The sequence below is a fragment of the Acipenser ruthenus genome, chromosome 26, assembly GCF_902713425.1.
Source record: "Acipenser ruthenus chromosome 26, fAciRut3.2 maternal haplotype, whole genome shotgun sequence".
Taxonomy (NCBI): domain Eukaryota; kingdom Metazoa; phylum Chordata; class Actinopteri; order Acipenseriformes; family Acipenseridae; genus Acipenser; species Acipenser ruthenus.
The window spans coordinates 11144138-11165522 of NC_081214.1; the positions used below are offsets into that span (position 1 = coordinate 11144138).

The following is a 21385-nucleotide window of genomic DNA, read 5'->3' on the forward strand; positions in this document are numbered from 1 at the left end:
TAGCTACACCCCTGCAGCCTGAAGCTTGCTGCCTGCCACACTTAACTGGATGGCAGGAAACCTGACCAGGTTATCAGAGTTTAATTGAAAGCTTATTAAGCAGTTTAAAGTTACAAAAGTAACTGTATCTATGGTTTCGTGGTAAATGATGAACGTTATTAAAATTTTCATATATTCTGTTTACCATACACAACACATTAGTATTTATCCTTGCATCTGTTCTCCTATTGATCATGTTAATGGTTTTTAACGGTCTTTATAGCAATGGCCTGGTTCTATCTAATTGATTATCATTGTCTCATTAAACCACTTGGCTATTTCTTTATTACACGCACCTGACTGTTTTTAAGGGGAGAGTCAGTTTGGGGTAGAGGAGAGAGAAGGGTGTGGTTGCTGTGTGTGTTTGTTAGGAAAAGTATTTTCTAAGCTACTGCTTTTGAAGAATAAAAAAAACAACAACTCTGGAAAGAAATCTACAATGAACTTCTTTAGCTGAGTTTGAAATTCACATTTATGAATTAACAGAGGTTTATTTAATGTTCTATCCAGGCTGTGGATTACTGGCCATTGCCTCACCAAGCCGTTCCTGCTTTACCCTGGGATTTAAAAGAATCTTTTCTCTGAGCTGCTATTCCATTGGGAAATTGTTTGTTGGAAGGATTTTTCCAAACCTGGGTGGTTTTGCTGCTGTACCACTTCCTGAATGCTGGGTGAGATCAAGCCAATTTATTAATTTTTGTTCAATTTTTTAAAATTTAATATTTGTGTGGTTTTTTGTTAATCACCTGAATTTTGTATATAAACTTGTTCTGGACAAATATTTTTTGTTTGTTTTATTGGGGTTCAATGAGCACCTCATTACAGAAGGCTCAGTTTCATTGGGGTTCAATGAGCACCTCTCACAGAAGGCTCAGTTTAGTTTGTTTTTGTGTTACTGGGGTCCAACAAGCACCTCACAGAAGACTGTTTATTTTCTTGTGATTATGTGATGAGGACTTGTTTGAGTGAGTTGACTGCATTGCATCTATGCGGCTATCCAAACGCGTTAACCTGCAGTCATATGATGCGGGATGCGTCGTGTGTTTTTCTTGGTGCGTGCATCTGCGCGTCAGGTTTTACTGGTGAAGTGTCATGATGGCTGGTGTTGACGAGCCTGTCACTAGAGACGGTGCATGTCAGACAGGATGTACATTTGAAGATTGGAATTAAGAAAAAAGTTTGGTTAAACTGTATCTGTGTTGAACTTTATTGTATCATTCTTAAGACAGAATCATGCCGGTATCGCTCGCATCTAAAGGGAGGGGCCAGTGATAGTCTGTGTGGGGGTTAGGGTGGCTACCAGACTTGAGACTTGACTGTTGTGACTTCAGTAGTAGTATTATTTATTTCTTAGCAGACAGACATCCAGGGCTGCTTACAATTGTTACAAGTTATCACAGTACAAAGTATCATTCTAAAATCACATTACAGAATATCATAATACAGAGAAGAGCAGCTATGAAGGTACAGTAAAATCAATTAAAGCAAGAGCAAAATAAAGCGCACAGTAAATAAGAGCGAATTTGACTAAAAGCAGAACTTGGCTCTCGCTATTACTTATCCAATGCTGCCATAGTGTGGACATTTAGTAGAACTGTTTCTTCTATAAAAACTAAACTTTTTTTTTTTTTTTTTTTTAATCGGAACATGGCTCCGTGACAAGAGAAGTGAAGTACTGCATGCAGGCAATAAAAATGTGCATTATAAATATCCTATGGGAGATAATGAAATTTGAAGGAGGGAACTATGAAAAAGACCTAGGAGTTTATGTTGACTCAGAAATGTCTTCATCTAGACAATGTGGGGAAGCTATAAAAAAAGTCCAACAAGATGCTCGGATATATTGTGAGAAGTGTTGAATTTAAATCAAGGGAAGTAATGTTAAAACTCTACAATGCATTAGTAAGACCTCACCTAGAATATTGTGTTTAGTTCTGGTCACCTCGTTACAAAAAGGATATTGCTGCTCTAGAAAGAGTGCAAAGAAGAGCAACCAGAATTATCCCAGGTTTAAAAGGCATGTCGTATGCAGACAGGCTAAAAGAATTGAATCTACTCAGTCTTGAACAAAGAAGACTACGCAGTGATCTGATTCAAACATTCAAAATCCTAAAAGGTATAGACAATGTCAACCCAGGGGACTTCTTTGACCTGAAAAAAGAAACAAGGACCAGGGGTCACAAATGGAGATTAGATAAAGGGGCATTCAGAACAGAAAATAGGAGGCACTTTTTACACAGAGAATTGTGAGGGTCTGGAACCAACTCTCCAGTAATGTTAAAGCTGACACCCTGGGATCCTTCAAGAAGCTGCTTGATGAGATTCTGGGATCAATAAGCTACTAACAACCAAACGAGCAAGATGGGCTGAATGGCCTCCTCATTTGTAAACTTATGTTCTTAAGGGAGCTGTGTGGGTGATGGAGTGTGCTGCAGAGCGGATTTCCACTCGAGCAAGCCCTTGTCTTTAACCACTGGAGCACACAGACTCTTATGGGGGTTTGAAACAGCACCTCACTGTGTACGTATGCTTGCTCATGTTTGTCCCACAGGAGTTCACTGGCTGTAGCTTATGTGGCTGTTCTTTGATCTCATGCAGTGTTCTAGGAGTGTGCAGAGCTGACTGCTAGTCTGTGATGGTTGATTCTAGTGTGTGCAGAGCTGCTAGTCTGTGATGGATTTTATGTTTGGATCACAGTTAATAAGTGACCAGTAGATGGCAGAAACTCGTATTTTATGATCCAATGCAGTCCAGCAATCCAGTTTATTCTTGCACATTAATAACACCGCTATTAGATTTCTGTGGTGTCATTGTTTCCATTTCTAATATGGCTCTTGTTAGTGTAAGTGAATGGAAACATAATATACCCTTGTGGTACATATTTATGAAGATATCATATTTAACATTAATACCTCAATAGCCTAGGCAACCCCCAGTATGTTGGTAATATACAAACATACCAGTTAATATTAATTTCTTATTACACAATACAACCCCTCCATTAGGGGTGTCATTTAAAAAATATATAACTAGGGTTTTACTCCGTCACAAATTTCATGTCTTATAAAATTGTATTTACAATTCCATTATTTGATTCCTTTTTACGAACTTTTTTTAGTTTGTTTACATGAGAACAGGATACATATCCACATGTATTTATGATATTACAGGATAGTGTATATTATGTAAAAAATAATTAAATAAAAATAAAAACACCCACCCTAACAAGGCAGCAGTTTATGTAAGTCATTGTGGCAAAGTGCCCCGCCCCTGTGTGCATTTGTGTGTTCTGTGTATGTATGTATGCGTGCGTGTGTTAATGTTGGTGTATAGTCATTGGTACACGGGATATAAACGGGTCTGTGTTTCACGTGTATTTAAAAAGTGTAGATTTGTATTTAGGCACGAGGAGAGCACAAATCACTTCACGTGCTGGTTAAATGTAATATGTGAGCACGGGGTTGCACAGAATTAATTCACGTGCTGGGATTCAAGTGAATAATTAATTTAGTAATTGAATCCCAGCACAACAGTATATATAGAGACACGTAGCACTCAGTCGGGGGTTGGTGTTCGGTGAGTGGAGAACGAGTGTGGAGAAGGAGAAACTAAATAGTGAAAGAACGTAAATATTAGTGTTATCTGCTCACCGTGTTTTGTTCGTCTGTCTGTGCACTGTCTAGTCCGTTTTGTCTGTCTGTTTATTTTGGCGTCAAGTGCCGTGTCCTGTTTTGTATTCCGTTGTTTAAACCTTTTATTTTGTTATTAAACGCTGAGTGCAGCCATTGCACTCAGCTCATCATCACCACCGTCTCTGTCTGTGTTTGAATTCCTTTCTGGTCTGACGCAACCCACTCTGGCCGTCTTTGTGACAGTCATCCAGAATTTAATATCTATTATAGGGTAGACTGGGATGTCTCTTATAATTTGTACTGTTTGTTTCCAAATGATATATTTGTTATAATCTGCTAAATTACAGGAGATTTTTTCAAGCATCAGCATTTCCAAGTATGAACAAAGCCATAAGTCCCCAGTAATTTTGTCAATATCCTTCCAGTTGATTGCAATGAATCGTTTTGTCATCATACATCCTGCTGATATTTAATCTGTGCACAGATTTGTCCCATGACACCTGAAATAGTTAAGACACATCTTTGGGGCCCGCTGTACTACTTCTCAAGTAATCTCAGTTAAAGAATCCACTACCATGGACCAGAAGTTCACCAATTTTGGATAAGACCAGACCATATGAACAAATGTGCCCCTTTCTTGATTACAATGTCAGCACATGTTGGAGTCCCTTACCCCCATTATATTTAACCTTCTAGGTGGAAGATAAACTATGTATGAACTTGTAGTGTATTAGTTTCTAACTGATTCTAATATTTTAAGCATGAGGTCTCCTGGGTCAATTGTTCTTCAATATCCCTTTCCCATATTTTCTGAATTGGGTTACATATTGTGGGGTTTGGGTTTAGTTTTTTTGTAAATAATGGATGCAATGTGTGTTTCTCTCTAATTTCCATTAAAGTAATTTCTAATTCTGTAGTTTTGGGAGTTGCTTTTCTTTCTCTGTGAAATGTGGCAATATGAGATCTAATTTGTAAGTAAGTCTTTGTTTTGATACATTCTATTTATGATTTAATTGTTGAAACGACATTATTGCTTCATCTTCAGAAATGTTTGTTTGGATATACCTTTGGATTCCCAGACCGCATTCTTTAATGGCCTGCCATTACATACACTACCACCATTACACCATAAAGGAGTATTCGGGGACCATGAGCCTTCATATTTCCGAGCTTTATGTAATCGGCTGGCAATATCACGAGAACTTTATATTTGGGTTATTTCTAGATTCCCAGTATTTAGGGGTGAATCGCAGAGACTTTAAGGATCAGTTACATTTATTTACTTCCAAGAGCTCCTGCTCTATAAGCCCCCACCAGGTCTGATCAAGTTTGGTATCATAAACCTGTTTTAATGGATATCTTGCATTAAGAGAGACAATATTTATAGATATCTGGGAGACCCAGACCCCCTTTATCCCTATCCATTGACAACTTCAGCCTGCTAATTCTAGGAACCTTTCCTTTCCACAAAAATTTACTGAAATAAAGTATTAATTTTAAACCAATTTCCATGAAGAGGTAGTGGGATAACACCCATTAGAAAAGTAATTCTTGGCAAGATATTTATTTTAATTGTATCTACTCTACCCCAGAGTGTAGGAGGTAGATCCTTCCAATTGTCCAAGTCCTCTGAGATTTTCTTAAGCATATTGGACATTATTGTATGAAGCTATTTCCTCTATCTGTGGTTTTAAAGTTACACCAAGATATTGAATTCCATGAGGGGCCCATTTAAAAGGTAGTGAAGCTCGGCTGCTTTTATGACAATGAACATTTAACAGCTTTGCTTCTGATTTCTCCCAATTTATTTTGTATCCTGAAAAGCGGCTAAAAGTCAATTAATTCGAATGCATATTTTAAAGATGTTTGTGGCTCTTGTACTGTTAATAGTATGCCGTTTGCATATAAACTTATTTTAATAGCTGATTTTTTTTAAGAGATGTTCATTCAATGCGGTCAACCGCCCTCTCAGCATCCAACCCCCATCCCCCCCCCCCTGCATAATGCAAAACATGGATCAATTTTCTCATTATCTGCTATTTGTCTGTTTTACAAAACCAATTTGATCCCTGTGTATTAATTTTGGAAGTAATAAGTCTAATCTTCCTGCTAATATCTTTGCATATATCTTAAGGTTGAGATTTAATAATGAAATTGGTCTATAACTTCCACAATCTAAAGGATCTTTATTTGGCTTTAGCAGTATAGTTATTATTGCAGAGTGCATTGATCCAGGGAGAACCCCCCTCTCTTATGCCTCAGTGTATACTTTTAATAATTTATCCGCCATTGATTCTGTGAAAGTTTTATAGGAATGTGCTGCGAGTCCGTCCTCCCCCCGGTGCCTTACCGCTTGTCAGTGCACGGATTACCCTAACCACTTCCATAGAGATTTCCGCTTCAAGGGATTCTCTGGCATTTTCTGATCATTTAGGTAGATGTTTTTTAAATGTATCCATATCTGTCATAGTGGGATTAATTTCACGTTTATAAAGATTGGAGTAGAATTCTTTAAACCTTTCATTAATATTGTGGGAGCTTTTTAGAAGTCTCATCGTGGGATAATACAGCTGGTATAATTCGAGATGTAGTTGCCCTTTGAATTCTATTAGCTAGTAACCTACCAGCCTTGTCACAGAGTTCGAAATATTTACTTTTCAAGCGAAACAAGGCAAGTTCTAACTTTTTTTATTGAATAAATCACTAAGTTCAATTTGTACTTTAAATAATTCTGTATAAATCTCTTCATCCCTGGGATTGCTGTGTGCTTTGTTTCAACATCTCTCAAGTTCCCAGAAAGTTTGCTTGTTTTCTGGTTTCTTACTTTCTTTTGGTGAGCTGCATAGCTTATAAACCACCCTCTGCATTTATTATTATTTATTATTATTATTATTATTATTATTATTATTATTATTATTATTATTATATTTTTTTTATTTATTTCTTAGCAGACGCCCTTATCCAGGGCGACTTACAATCGTAAGCAAATACATTTCAAGTGTTACAATACAAGTAATACAATAAGAGCAAGAAGCTTTATTCATATAGCATGTAGCTTTATATGCATCACATACTGTTGCAAATGAGTCCACAATCAGTATTTACATCGTTATGATTTTCTTCTGTAATGTGGTCGTCGGTCTCTCTTTGCTTTCTTGTGGACTTGAAGTGTAATTATTTTAATTACGCATTGGACAGTGTTCTTGTGTAGTTTTGACTTTTGATCGTTTAACGAAATACATTTTCTGGGTCGCTCACACAACTCAAAGCGCACCACCAATTGGCAGCTAACGTTACTCTTAACGTTTTAAATGGACTTTATACTCTACGTGCGCGCACTCATAATCCGTTCATCATTCGAAGTGTATTTTCTTGATGTGTGATATGTAAATAGCGTTTTAATGTATCGATCATTTTCTGGGTTCTTATAATCTAAGATGTAGCCTATTTATATGATGTGCATTTTAATAGTATGTGTTGCTGTTATTTGCATTACACAATTTGTATTTAGATATTGAAATAACTAGCTAGTATTACTTAATGAAGCTAGAGTGAAGTTTTATTCCTTATTCATTATTTATAGATATCTGCTAAGAAATAAATATATATAATGTATTGAAATATTTATATACTCACATTTTAATACTTAAGATAAAATTGCCAGATACATATTTTAACAATCAGTTGTTTATTAGCCTATGTTATTTCTATTAAGTTAAGTACTTGGTGCAAGAGATTTAGTAGCATAGGTTATTACATAATAACTCCTGCTCGTCCTGCTGCATCCAATCAGTGACGTTGCTTGTGGACGTTCGGTCTACTCTGGCTTTAGCCTTGGACATGAGTGCAGCATACTCTGGGTTAGCGGTCTGAATATCGTGCATCCTGTGCAAGTGTCGATCCAGTCTGGCAATATTACGGGCAGGGCAGCCCTCCAATGGGCAGTTTAATCTTATGGGTGTTCTATAAAAAAAAACACTCTAAAACACAATAACTTAATAAAATAAGAAATAAACGTAAAGTATTTAACAAAGTTACAATATGTTAACACGCTTACCTGTGGTATGGTGTCCAGCAGTGCAGTTTCTGCGTTCATCTCTTCCCTTCGGACGTCTATCACAATCCGGCTTTATAGCCTGATGGACGAGTCCACGTTAATTGCATGCTGAAAATACATGCTCGTCCCCCCAGCCGGGCACGAGTGCAAACGGCAGCGCGTGTCCCCCTCTGCACGGCTGCGGAGATCGTTTAGAAAAGGCTCCGGAGGTCATCGAAAACAGCAGAGAATTAAACTCCTCCCCACTGCGGTTTCGGTAACTCTCCAGAACTTAATGGACGTGACTCTGGTCATGTAAAAAGAGAGCTTTCTACTTGACCAGAGTCACGTTCATCTTTAAGTTGCGGAAGGCTACAGGCATCTCAGTCGGTAGGAGTTTAATACTCCACTATTTTGAGGTGGGCAGGAAGGCACTATTTCATTAACGGCTAACTCCCGCGGCCCCAGATGGTTACTCGCCTGTTTAGGGGTAAACAAAACATGAAGGTCCCACTGTATTGTATATCAAAATAAAGAGAGCTGAAATACACCGCAAACAAATTTAGTTTTCCAATGTCAATTATTTTACACCAGTAGATGGCGGCAGCAGCCCCAAAGACATGTGGTTGACAAACATTAAAATTGTTATACACGCTTATGTGGGACTCGCCCGTGTAGGTTTGGCACGCTCAAAGTCATGCAGAGTCATATTCAATGACATATATGTATTCAATAACAATGCCTAAAGAAATAACTCTTAATGAGTGACTATGTAACCTGACAGACCTACGCTGCTTAAAATAAAACACGAGCTTGGTACGTGAACTCAAAAGAAATAAAAGCAGAAGTAACAGAATACTCTTCTGAAACTTGTTTAAACTGAAGTACTGTCTACTAAAGTTTATAGGAATTTCCTGACTTAAGAAATCCTCACTTTTACTCTGCTGAATCACTTACTCTGTACTGCTCTATTCTAGCTCCCGTTTTTATTTTTTTCAGACTCCCATCTATTCTCTTTTTTTTCAAAACTTTTCCCCGAGACTCCTTCACACTCTGGCAGGGACGATTTCTATTGGCTCTCGGGAGATCAGTTTAAACACGATGCCTCATTGGCCATGAGAACACCTCTCCTCCCTCCTGAGTCTGCTCTGCTGAAAACAGGTCCTAAAGCCATCTATATATAGTCTATACAGAATTCCTGTATATACGTTAGTAGTATTTTACCACTGGGCTACATATAAAATACATAAAGACGAAAAACAAGAATACCACAAATACCTTGCCCATGGTCTTGTACTAATTGATGGTGCAGCGAGAGTTGCCTTTTTCCCTGATTTGTGAAGGATTTGAGGAGGAACATTAACGACCGTATGTTCCGGTCAGAAAGCTTCACGTGGCTGAAGTCACCCTCAAACATGCTCGGGGGGGGGGGGGGGAAGAATGGGCATTCGTGTCGATTTTAAACCACCCCAGACCATTCTGTGCAATACAGTTTAATTGACTGCACAGCAAAACCAGCTAGCTTTGAGGCTGCATACTCCATAAATAGGTTATACACATATTGCATGAAGGCTGTGTAGCTCCATAGACGTGAGGAGTAGACATAATCATTAGCAGTTCTAACTCGATAGACAAGAAGGGTGGAAATATAAAAATGATATGCAAGTTGTTGTTTTTTATTTGTAGTTCAATTTTAAAGTGTGTGGAACAAAACTCGCATACAGTCAAAACATGCATGGTAAAATAGACATTACAAAAACAGTTTAAAGCTGAAATTTAAAAAAAGGGGTAAAAGGGTAGTTTCGAGTATTAGTTTTGGTAATTTCAAGCTGACTGACCTAGCTATCGGGCAATTCAAAATCTCCTCCTTCTCCACTGAAATATTTTTGAAACAGTCAAATAACAGTTCTAACTGCACTGGAATATCTCTTCGGGCAATGAAAAGGATGACATTCCACACTTTTCCATCATTCTGAAATTTGTTGAAGCTGACCTTTTTATGTTACTACTTTTTCTTGAGTGGTTTATCCTCCGTCCAGATGTGTCCATCTCTGGGTGGCAAGGGCAGGGCACGGTCTTCGCATCTATGCAGCATGTTTTCCCTGATTAAATCCTTATAGAAGTAAACGTATCCCATTTTGTTTAACTCTGTTGCTGCCAGAAGTTCTCCCCCCCCCCCCCCCTTCCCTGTGAGTGGGAGACCATGGTAGTCATAGACCACTTCTCCTTTTGCAAATGTCCTTGTCATCACTTTTTTCCTTTGACAGGGCCACTGGCAATGTGTAGTCCTTTCTACTTTTGGGACTTCACCAGCTTCAGAATTGCTTTGTTTTGTGTTGTCTCGGTGTTACTCGAAGGTTGCCAGTATCAAAGGACATCACTTTATTCTTTTCCCAGCTCTGCCGATTTTAATGTATCTGTCTACTTGACTGGTGGTTGGTTCTCTTCTAGGGAAGTGAGCTGTAACAATGTTTAGTTGCTATTGACAATTTTGTTGTTGTTGTTTCCCTTCAGCTTAGGCAGTTATCTTTCCATTCGAAACCAATTTGAGGGGTCCGTCACTGTCCAGTCAGTCTTATCCTGTGTTCGGTCAGCCATGTCATCCTGCGAGCGCGCGCACACACACACACAGTGACACACACACTGATGCATGCACAGACGCACTGATGCATACACACACACACTGATGACAACCCTGACATACACATACTGACACATACACACAGACTGACACACATGCACAGACGCATACAGACACACACACACACACACCGACACACACAAACATTGAGACGCATACTGACACACTCACACGCTGGCAGCACGTGAGGGAAAAGAGAGGAGGACGAGCAAAGCGAGGGAGCAAAGCGAGGGAGCAACACGAGGCGTAATACCAGTGTAGAGTTTGAATTTTTATGGTTGTCATTTTCATCAGGTCTCCAGTCAAGTCTCAAGTCAATTCGTTCAAGTCTCAAGTTCCAAAAAAGTGACTCGAATCGGTCTGGAGTCTGAGTCACCGACTCGAGTCAACAGCTCTGCCCAAAGTGAACTAGCAGTAGAATTGAGGTTGTTTAGCACAAGAAAGAATATAAAGACGAGGGAACAAGCCTGCTTGCTGCTACAAAAGCTGCACGATACTAAACTTTACTGATGCGTTAGGAATAGACACCATTCATGTATTCATGCTTTTTACATGTCGGCTGATTGCATTCCGCATTTACAGAAAAATACATTATTATCGCGAACATCTGATAATACAAATATCCCACTGATTCGCACTGCTTTCACTTTTTATCATGGGTGCATTCATAAAGATCTTTCTGCGCAGATTATGTGCAGGATCTGACCAATTTAGCCAATGATCTTCTAAAAATGATCTCCGTGAACGCATCCATTGGTTAAATTGGTCGGATTCTGCACAGAATCTGCGCAGAAAGATCTTTATGAATGCACCCATGATAAACACAATGATCTTCGTCAACGAACCCAATTTACTTCTCGCCCATAGCTTGCGTCTCAATGCGTGATGACGTTTGTGCTGTTGACTCAGTTGCCATGGGAACGTTTAACGTTCCAACAAACTTTACTAAAATGCACAGCTGTACAGAACACCCCCCCCCTCCCTCAGGCATGTGCTGTCTGTTCATGACAACAGTCTACTGAACCAGTTAGTTCAGATGATCGCTGGATACACAAACAATTTGACAATTTTCCAAATAAACCCGTTTTTGTTCAAACCCATGAGAGGTGGAATGTAACGAAAATGTTAACTGCAAAAGCCGGGGCTTCAAACATCAATGACAAAGTTCAACATTTGAATTGAAATAGTTATCAAATAGACAAAGCTCAACACTTGAAGATAATATGCCAGATTGAAAATGCACAACACACTAAGTGAATTAATTATACATCAAATAATGAATGTAATTAAGCTCAATAATTGAAATTGGAACTTAATCTGAAATAAATTGATTACAATTTACATTTCCAGCATGCCATCCGATTTTAGTGTGTTCTAAATCAATACTGCGCGTTGTATTTCAGGGTTAAGCGCTGTGCTTTCCATTTGCCGCGTGGTCATTCTATTCCCCGGGAATGCCCCTGTCATGGCAGATCTGACATGCTAAAGAGATGCTTTGCACGGTTTCTTAAATCAAGTGGCCTCAAATAAACTGTATTCTTTAATGTCTGCTTAGCCTACCTCTGTCTGGGGAAATTGTAAAATTGGTCAATTGACTTGTGGATGTTAACATCAGAACTCGAGCCGTCATTCTCGTCCCCTCAAACTTGCGCAGGCAACACATCTGCCTGGATTCCTGCATGATATAAATGTTTCTTCATTTGTGCGGCCTGCTTTTTATTATTCATTGGGGTTTGTTTACTACATGCATCCATAGCTGAGCCTTTAATCAGACAGTCCTTGTAGGTGACAGTCCAGTTTGATCCGCACGTACTTCTGCCAAACTTCAAATCAAAGTACAATCTTCTAAATGGGTTGTAATTATTATTTTTATAATTTATTTTATTTATTTTAAATTAACGTATTGGTTGAAAATTAGAGGACTGATATGAAACAGGTGTGTGCATCAATTGCAGCTAATTAGCTCCCATTAGCACCTGAACCTCTTCATAAACCCATTGCGCACTAAGGAACACCAAACTCAGCTACTGGCAGATTTGTTTTGATTATTTCTTTAGAACGGAGAAAGAAGTTCACGGTTGGGTCTGCCTTGGATTTAATGATGCCGTGCTGTCTTAGGTTTGGGTAATCGTTTCTTTTCTCTGCTTTAGAAACGTTAATTTTATTGTATGCGTTTCTCACTTTTGTCTGTTTTTTTCAATGCAGAATAACATTGCTGTTGGCAGTGTTGGCCTCTGAAGTCTGGATGCAGAGCCCCCCTCTAGGTACGATAACGGTAACTTCAGCAGAGCTGTCCTTTCAGCTTCCTGTTTATTTGCGGTTGTGTGTTTAAGTATCGTTGTCTTCTGCAGGCTCGGTGAGGACAGAATGTCAAGGGAGTGTGATGATGAAGTTGGAGAAGTAGTTTGTTGGAAGGTATTTTCGCATCAGTGTGATTGGTGAGTGATCATTTTTCTTGAATGGAAAGCTTTTGATGTACAAAGCCTGTTGACTCATAATGTAATAACCTGCATTGAGTACAGAGCACTCCCGCGCTGTGTGGCATTCAGCAGGCCCGGATTAACCAATGTGCATTCGGTGCACTTGCACAGGGCCCCTGCTCAAAAGGCCCCTGGTCACTGATAAACGCAATAGGTTATGCATGCAAGCACCTGTCCGTTTATCCCTCTGGAGCTACCGTAGTTTAATAAGAACATACATGACAAAGAAATGCCTTCGTTATCAGTACCACTACTGTCTATTGTTTTAAGAGGTCTGTTTGAAAGTAAATGACACGATCTGCCGCTGCTCTGTTTCATGTCCTCACCACTTGCTTCCTGTAGTCCTAGAACGCTGATCTGATTGGCCAGCTGTAGAAAAGATTGATCTTCTATTGGTTACAAGTGTCGGACTTGAGCTTGATGCAAATTGAGTTCAAGCAATCAGTATTCTATTCATTTATTTATTTATTTATTTATTTAACACTACGAAGAGCCCCGTAACTTGCTAACGTAGCTGAAACTAGAACAAAATCGTGTTTGTATTAACTGCTGTGATGCGTTGTGCTCAAAAGAATGTAGTGAACTGGTCATGTTCCAAGACTAGATCCACCACTGACCTGCAGTATTTCATTGTATTCTTTATTACTATTCATAAATATTCATGCCCTAAAGTAGTTTTTAAGAGTTAGTTAAGATTGCGTGAAATGAAGTAACATTTTTGGCAGGTTTTGGGTGAGCTTTTGACTACAAATGTCATACAGTTCAGGCAACCCTGGGCATAGAGCCCCACTTATGGTAGAGCACTGGGCCTCTGAATAGGTTGATCCAGCCCTGTTAACCAGGCTTGGTTTTTACAGAATGTGGGGTAGGAAAGGCTCTTGCGTTGGCTTGTTGCTGATCACACTAAATACGAAACCTGTGCTGCTTCAACCTTCCTCAGATTTGTTCACTGCAAGTGCCCATAAACATAAATTTACCCTAAACTTACTGTTCTGAATGGGTGTATTTTTCTACTAATATAAATCGTTCTTGCACAATTGCAGTAAGTAGGTGGAACGGGGCAGTGGGGGTGTTCACTTTGACTACCTTGCTTGATCACGTGTACAGTTTCTTTAAAAGGCCATCCGAATTTCTTTCCATAGATAAGGGGGTGCTTGTGTCCCTCTCTAAGACTGGCCGCACAGTGTGGATATAGGTTAACCGTTGACTTCTTGGGAAATTCTGCTTTGCTCAGAACACAGTAAGTCATCATTTTATTTCTTGTGAACTTGTTTCTAATGGTGACATGCTGGGACTAACTTTAGCCTTTGTTTCCAGAATGATGAGACCTACAAGCTGACGGTACAAATCTGTGTCTTCTCAAACAGTGCTATGACTTCAGCTTCCTTTTATGTTCAGAGCATGACGTACCCCTATTATCCATGGGGAGAGGGAGATTCTGTGTGAAAGAAACTACATGGAGGTAAGGGCTGTCAGGATGTGATAATGCTGTTCAGTATAACTTGTTGGGTTGTGTGGGTATTTAATTGTCACTACAGAAGTGCTTCACTCCTGACTAACCTCAATTCTCTTCAGGTTTCTGTGTGAAGAGGTGTGCCACTTATTGAGCCAAACTTTGTTCAAGATGATCCTGATTGGTCCCTTGCATACCCTGAGGTAGAATCATGTGACTTTGCATTTGCTTCATTCGCATCCCCTTGGTCTTGCTTATTGAGGTCTACTCTACTATCATCTAGCGGAAGCAAAATCTAACGGCCCCCTTAACTTTAACCTGTCTCCCAAGAGGGTGGCCATATTGGAATTATGTGACATTTAAGGCATTGGCTTTGTATACATGTATTCTGTGATTTGCTTTGTTAAAATTTGATTGTGGAGAAGTTAACCCTTTTCTTGCCAGTGTGCAAATCTTGTATTTCAACCATTGAGGTAGTGACTTAATATGTTCCACTCCTGTCCAGTACTAATGAATGGCTGTAAACTCTGCATGTATTGGATACAGGCCACATGCTTTCACGTAGGCTCTTTCGCACGCAGTTGTATTTGCAGATTTACTCTGCTCCATTAGAGATACCTGGTGAACATCTAACTGTTTTGATGCTACACTGTTAAACTTTCACTCTTCAGTTTTAGTTCATGTTTATTAAACCTGACATCTGCTATGACCAATCCTTTAGACCCGTGTTCAAACTCCCTCTTCTAATGAGATTTTCTCCTGCTAGGCAACTGCTGCTGACAATAGCATCTGGAAAATTGCATTCCATCTTCCAGCAAATAGAAAGAAGGCTATGACTGTTGCTCAGACCATGACAAATGGTTATGGCATAAACACTGCAGCAACTTGAATTAGAGTTAGAGCTGCATACAACTCCACAGAAAGCCAGCCTCAGGTGGTAAGTAGTCTAGGCTTCATTGTTCTCTAGTACAGTATATCTAGACTATGAAGGTAGACAACAGTCTTACTTTTGTTTTAGTAAAAGTTCCCCCTCCCTTTCAACAGACCCAAACTGTACCAATGGCTGTGCTAAGATCAACCACCTTTTTATAAGCAAAGATGAATGGTCATGATGGTGGACACTTCAGTTACATGTCCTACTGGTGAGTAAGCTTATGGAGGGTAACGGTGCTCAAGAACTGTTCTAGGTTGAAGTATGAAATTTTCTATACCAAGTCTATGATGTTCCTTTCTTTGTCAGATGGAACAGTCTTCACAGAAATGATTCCATGGAATATTCCCTGTGTTATACCTCCTCTTGTTCCTACACCACAAATTACTACCCTTGATGTTCAAATGGGAGTTGATGGCCGCAAGCTTGACCCTGCAACAATTCATAAGAGATTATAAAGAACTGAATGTCGGTCCCCAGCTAATCAATGTAAAGATTTCTGTGGGAGCTGATGGTGGATATTACAAGGTAAGTAGAAGTTCAACATCTTCTAAATCCTTCTCATTTTTAAAGCTTGCCTCTAAAATGCTTCTGTGTTTTCAGAGCAGTGTATGGGATAACACCTATGTGATCTCTTCCTCTATTGAACCAATGCTGGAGCATACCTGGCAAGATGGGCCTGAGAAGACCAAGTACACGATACTTCATCCAATAACCACTCCTTTCATGCCTCGGCCACCAGTTGTCACAAACAGTATGTAGAACTTGTCCACATGCAGTAACATCAAAGGGATTTGTTGCAGTGCTCCACTTCATATCCTTCATTTTAACTGCATGCTTTATTTCAGACACTGTTCCTAAAGCCAGAGTGTTCAATGTGACCCTGGGGACATTCTTGCCTGATGTGGAGCTGGTCAACATTATAGTTGGACCAGAGACTTTAACTGTGCTAGAAGCCAACCTCAAAGGTTATAATGTCCAGGAGCATGTGTTTCCCAGTGGATCCAAGACCTACACTCTCCAGGTGCCATTTGAGGACCCCAATGTGAAGCAAAAGATACCATCCCACCTGTTCAACAATACAATAGGCTGTGTGGTCCAGTGGTTAAAGAAAAGGGCATGTAACCAGGAGGTCCCCGGTTCAAATCCCACCTCAGCCACTGACTCACTGTGTGACCCTGAGCAAGTCACTTCACCTCCTTGTGCTCAGTCTTTCAGGTGAGACGTAGTTGTAAGTGACTCTGCAGCTGATGCATAATTCACACACCCTAGTCTCTGTAAGTCGCCTTGGATAAAGGCGTCTGCTCAATAAACTAATAATTGCCCTTTGAAAACACTTGCTTCCTGTGGATGTGTTGCTTGCTGCCTGACTTTGGGTTGAATCTGCAAACCCTTGCTTTTCTTTCAGGTAACTCCTCCAGACACCAGAACCTACATTCTGTCCCCGGCGTACTTGCTGAAATATAGTGCCAGAGAATACACCCTTTACTCATCCTGCTGTAGTTGAAGCCATTCTCCAAGACATCAGTAAGTGACTATTTGTGGTCTACAACTACCCTTTTCTAACCAATCCAGTCAATTGCCTTGACAACAGCTGTTCCTCTTGCAGTTCCACATACGGTAACTGGCTACTGTGATGGTGCTGCATTCTATACCATGGTAACATATGGCAACATGGGTCGCAACTGGATTCCTTTTGTGGGCTCAAGAGAACTTGGTGGAAGTCTGCTTGCCCTGTACAAGTATAATGCCAACTCTACCAATTTCTGGATGACTGTGCCATACAAGTCAATTGGTGCCACATATGAAGAAAGTGATGGAAGTTTAAAATGTGTTTTTAGCTGTTTTGCGTTCAACACATTACTGACCTGATGTATTGTGTCTGTAGGTTATCAGTTCTTCAGGCATCAGAAGCAGGCTTGACTTGACCTTGAAGGATATTGTCCAGTTGACAAAGGTCCTGTGACACATGACTCTTGGATATGGCATGTGCTGCCTGTAGATGTTTTTGGGTCAATTGCAATGAACTGAAAGGAGCGTCCTAACTGGAGGACGGTACTAAACTAATAAGAGTTAATACCAATTACAGCTCAAGAGTCACCAGCTCCGTATTCAAATGTCTCCATTTGCAACAAACACAAAATAACTGCTGTTGCCCTCCTAGAGGTTACTAAAACAATACTGTAGACAGACTTGCAGAATCATACTAACTGGAACAAATAAAATCCTAAAATGAATTAATTATGAAACTGAACTGTTCCTAATCAATACATATATTTAGCGGTTAGTACACTGTGCTCTGTGTGGGGGGCATGGCTTGAAGTTTGCATGCATTTCTTTGTCCAGTTTGTTTTACTAGACTCCTCCTGTAGGTCGCAGTACTGAAGGGGTGGATGGTGGTGCAGTAAAGGCATTTGTGTCTTCTGGCCCAATTGAGCTGAAGAGAGACGGATCCCTTCGCTTTATGCCTAGACGCGGCAATATGCATAATGTGAACACAATTGCAGTTAAAGTAAAATTAACTTTACATGGTGAGTGTGTGTTCACTATGGTATAATCCTATTGTATTCCACTAACTTGTTTTCTTCTCTTGCAGTCCAAGTCAGTGTGGTCCCTTCTGGGAGCTGCAATGGGTGTGTGTTCAGTGGCTGTCTTTGGAGCTGGAGCTATATCTTTTTGGAAAATGCCAAAAAAATGTGTGCATTAAATACATTTCTTTGCATGTAAAGGCTGTTTTGTATTTTATAATTTTTTTTGGTGTGTTTTAACTAATTATACATTGTTATATACAGTCTTAGTGTGTCAAAATGTCCATGTTAATGGGATTCTCTCCTCTTGCTGCATTTAATGTTTTGCTTATTTCCTGGTCAGGCCATGCTCAGTATGATGTGTGTTTATTCAAGAACCCTTCACTAATTCACTGTGTGAACCCGGGTGGGGGGTAAAGACTTCCCTCCTCCATTGAGCCATAACCCTATACCTTCAGTTATTAATGAAGACCCCCCCCCATTTGTCCCGTTTTATTAAATACATTTTGGCTAACAATTTTTATATATAAATTCCACTTCTGTATACAATATGTAATGGATTGGCATGAACCAGGCTTCAACAAGAAACAAACCAGAGCCCTGCTTCACTGATTTGACTGGTTTTAATTGTTCATTATTTTGCAGCCTCATGTGTAAAATAGTAATGCATGAGGGGGTGTCCTGTTGAAATGTTTTAAATTAACTTCATTTTGGGGGCTCCCGAGTGGTGCATCCAGTAAAAGCACTCGCTAGAGTGCAGGATGCGCTCTATAGCCTGGACGTTGCCGGCTGGAGTCCAGGGTATTCCACAGCCGACCGTGGACGGGAGCTCCCAGGGGGCGACGCTTAATTGGCTGAGCGTCGTCTGGGGGGAGGGAGGGTTAGGTTGGCCAGGGTGTCCTCGGCTCACCGCGCACCAGCGACCCCTGTAGTCTGTCCGGGCGCCTGCAGGCTTGCCTGTAAGCTGCCCAGAGCTGCGTTGTCCTCTGACGCTGTAGCTCTGAGGCGGCTGCACGGTGAGTCTGCAGAGTGTAAAGAAGCGGGCGGCTGACTGCACACGCTTCGGAGGACAGCGTGTGTTCATCTTCGCCCCTCTCGAGTCAGCGCAGGGGTGGTAGCGGTGAGCTGAGCCTAAAAATAATTGGGCTATTCAAATTGGGGAGAAAATAATTTAAAAAAACTAATTGGCAACGACTAAATTAATAAAAAAAAAAAAAAAAATTCATTTAAAAACAAAAGCTGGTGCAAAGTGTTTTAGTGCCCTGCAAAATGCCAAAGTGTGTGTTGATAAATAAAAATCTTGTTAAAGGCTGTTTTGAATTTTTAAAGGTGGGTGCATAACTAATCATGTATTGTATAATGTGTGTGTCAAAATTGCCTTGCTAATGGGATTCTCTCCCTTTGCTGCATTGTATGTTTGGCTTATCTCTCAAGATTTGTCAATTCCTGATCAGGCCATGCTCAATATGGCCTTGCTAATGGGATTCTCTCCTCCTTGCTGCATTTCTCCCTTTTTTTAAAATACATTTTAGCTAAAAATTTGGGGGGGGGGGGGGGGGGTTCTGTGTGGTGTGTATTTATTTTTTTATATTAAATTCCACTACAGTATAGAATTATGTATTGTCATGAACCAGGCTTTAACAAACAAACCAGAGCCTTGCTTCAGTGATTTCTGAATATGTTTAACTGAATTATTTTGCAGCCTCACGTGTAGTGATGAAATGAGGGGGTGTCCTGTTGAAATGTTTAGGTGTTTAAATGTCATTTGAAAACAAAAGCTGGTGGAGTGTTTTATTTATGAATTTAATTTTTTTCCTGACATGCTTAAAGTTAACCACCAAAGCCAGGTCTGTCAACTCTCCCTTATTTTGGGTCCTTGACAGCTTACAGGACAGACTTCTCTCATGTACCTTTTTTTTTAATTTACATTTTTTTGCAAAACAATTCTTAGCTAACATTTCAGATTCCAAAAACACTATTTCCTACAGTGCAGTTCTTGTTTGTATTTGTCATACTTTAGGGCCCATGGGAAGCCTGTGGGAGGCAGGCATGCATTCAGGTGACTCCTTGTTCATTGGGACAGCTTGCGCTTTTCTACTTGCAATGAATTCTGGTACATTCTACACCTCTTGGGCACTGTTCACAGCAGTATTACACTTCCCAGAATGCATTGGAGTGTGAGTTTGAAGAGCCTGAATTATCCCAAAACTGATGTAGTGTACATGAAGTCATATGGTAACCCTGCCTGTGAAGGCCTGTTTCTTTCCTACAGTCTCCTTTATTTTGAAAGCTCAGTGTTGACAGGTAACCATATTATAAAAGCTGATGTAAAAAGTACTATAGTAGCTAATGCAGCCTTCAGTGTTCAGTTGCATAAGTGCTACTGCAAATGTGATAAACTGCAACTCCCAGAACCCCTTGCCCCTCGCTGTAGTCCTGTGTGTGGTGCCAGTAGTCTGCCAGCCTCCGAGTTGTGATTACACAGGCATATTCGGCTGATTAGATTCCTTCTTGCTTTGACATGCTACTTTCAGTATGCAAGTTTAGGGGGAAACTGTCAACACTCCTTATACGCTGCAAGTTCCAGTGTGTTTTTGTGTTTTTCTTCACTGTGGTTTTATACGTCTTCTACTCGAAGTGGCCCCTGATGTGAGTCCCAAGTGAGGTATAACTTAAGCTTTTCAGTCTTAATACTGTGTGTACAAATTTGTCTTATTTTACTCGAGGAATTGGTTGAACAAACCGGTACTAAATAACATGTATGCACTGGTTTCCCTCATGATTTTGGAGGGGGGGGGGGGGGCGGATTTTTAAATCCGTGCAGCAGTCGGAACTGGAAGTTCCATTGTTTGAGATTTTTGGAGAAAAAGACATGAGAAAACCCAAAGAATAGAAGATAAAAAGAGAGCGGTGAATTATTGGAACTGAATTCACTACACCCGCTGGAAACCCTGTGTGTGGTACGGGGGTGTGTGATGTATTTATATTATAGGGGACGGTGAGTTTGTGTGACGCGAGCAGGCACATACATTAATATTATTAAACGTCCTCGCAGACTCTCCGGTGCCATCGTCACTCTTGTCATAATAAAGGGTTAACTATTATGAGAACCGGACAAGTGTTCATGTCAGGTGACATGTTCTTAATTGAACTTAAGATGGAGTCTGTGAGGGTTATCATAAATGAGACATGGTGTCACAGTGGGATAACTTGAACAAAAATAAAGGCGTAAAAAGAAAATGCAACTATGGAAGTTTTGAAACCCCCATCGGAGCTGAGTCTGGAGGGTAATTTAGCCAAAAACTGGAGGAGATTCCAATGGCGGTTCGAGTTGCATCTCGCAGCAAAAAGCGGCAATTAAAAAAAACCGGCACAGTCCTCCATCTCTCTCCATGTAGCAAGAGAAGAAGTGTAGAATACATTTACCTTTTGAAAGCGATGATGAAAGACATGATTTAAAAGAAATAATGGGAACATTTTGAAAGCTACTGTAACCTGAAGAAAAACATTACCTACGAAAGCTACAAGTTTTTTTATGTGCGCAGAAGGCAATGCTAATATTAGCCAGTATGTTACGGAGCTGAGAAAACGATCCAAGTCGTGAATTTGGAGAACTAGAGGATTCCTTGTACGAGACACAATCAT

General features: G+C 40.1%; 1 long non-coding RNA gene across 1 annotated transcript; it reads left to right on the plus strand.

The window, feature by feature from the left end:
- The first annotated feature begins 366 nt into the window (after positions 1 to 366).
- Positions 367 to 18415, plus strand: LOC117963330 (uncharacterized). The gene is made up of 13 exons (XR_009308993.1): positions 367 to 710; positions 12554 to 12612; positions 12700 to 12786; positions 13971 to 14068; positions 14146 to 14290; positions 14404 to 14484; positions 15048 to 15218; positions 15326 to 15423; positions 15522 to 15740; positions 15816 to 15966; positions 16061 to 16430; positions 16621 to 16739; positions 17809 to 18415. It is a non-coding gene; the product is annotated as an uncharacterized LOC117963330 (long non-coding RNA).
- Positions 18416 to 21385: the final 2970 nt, after the last annotated feature.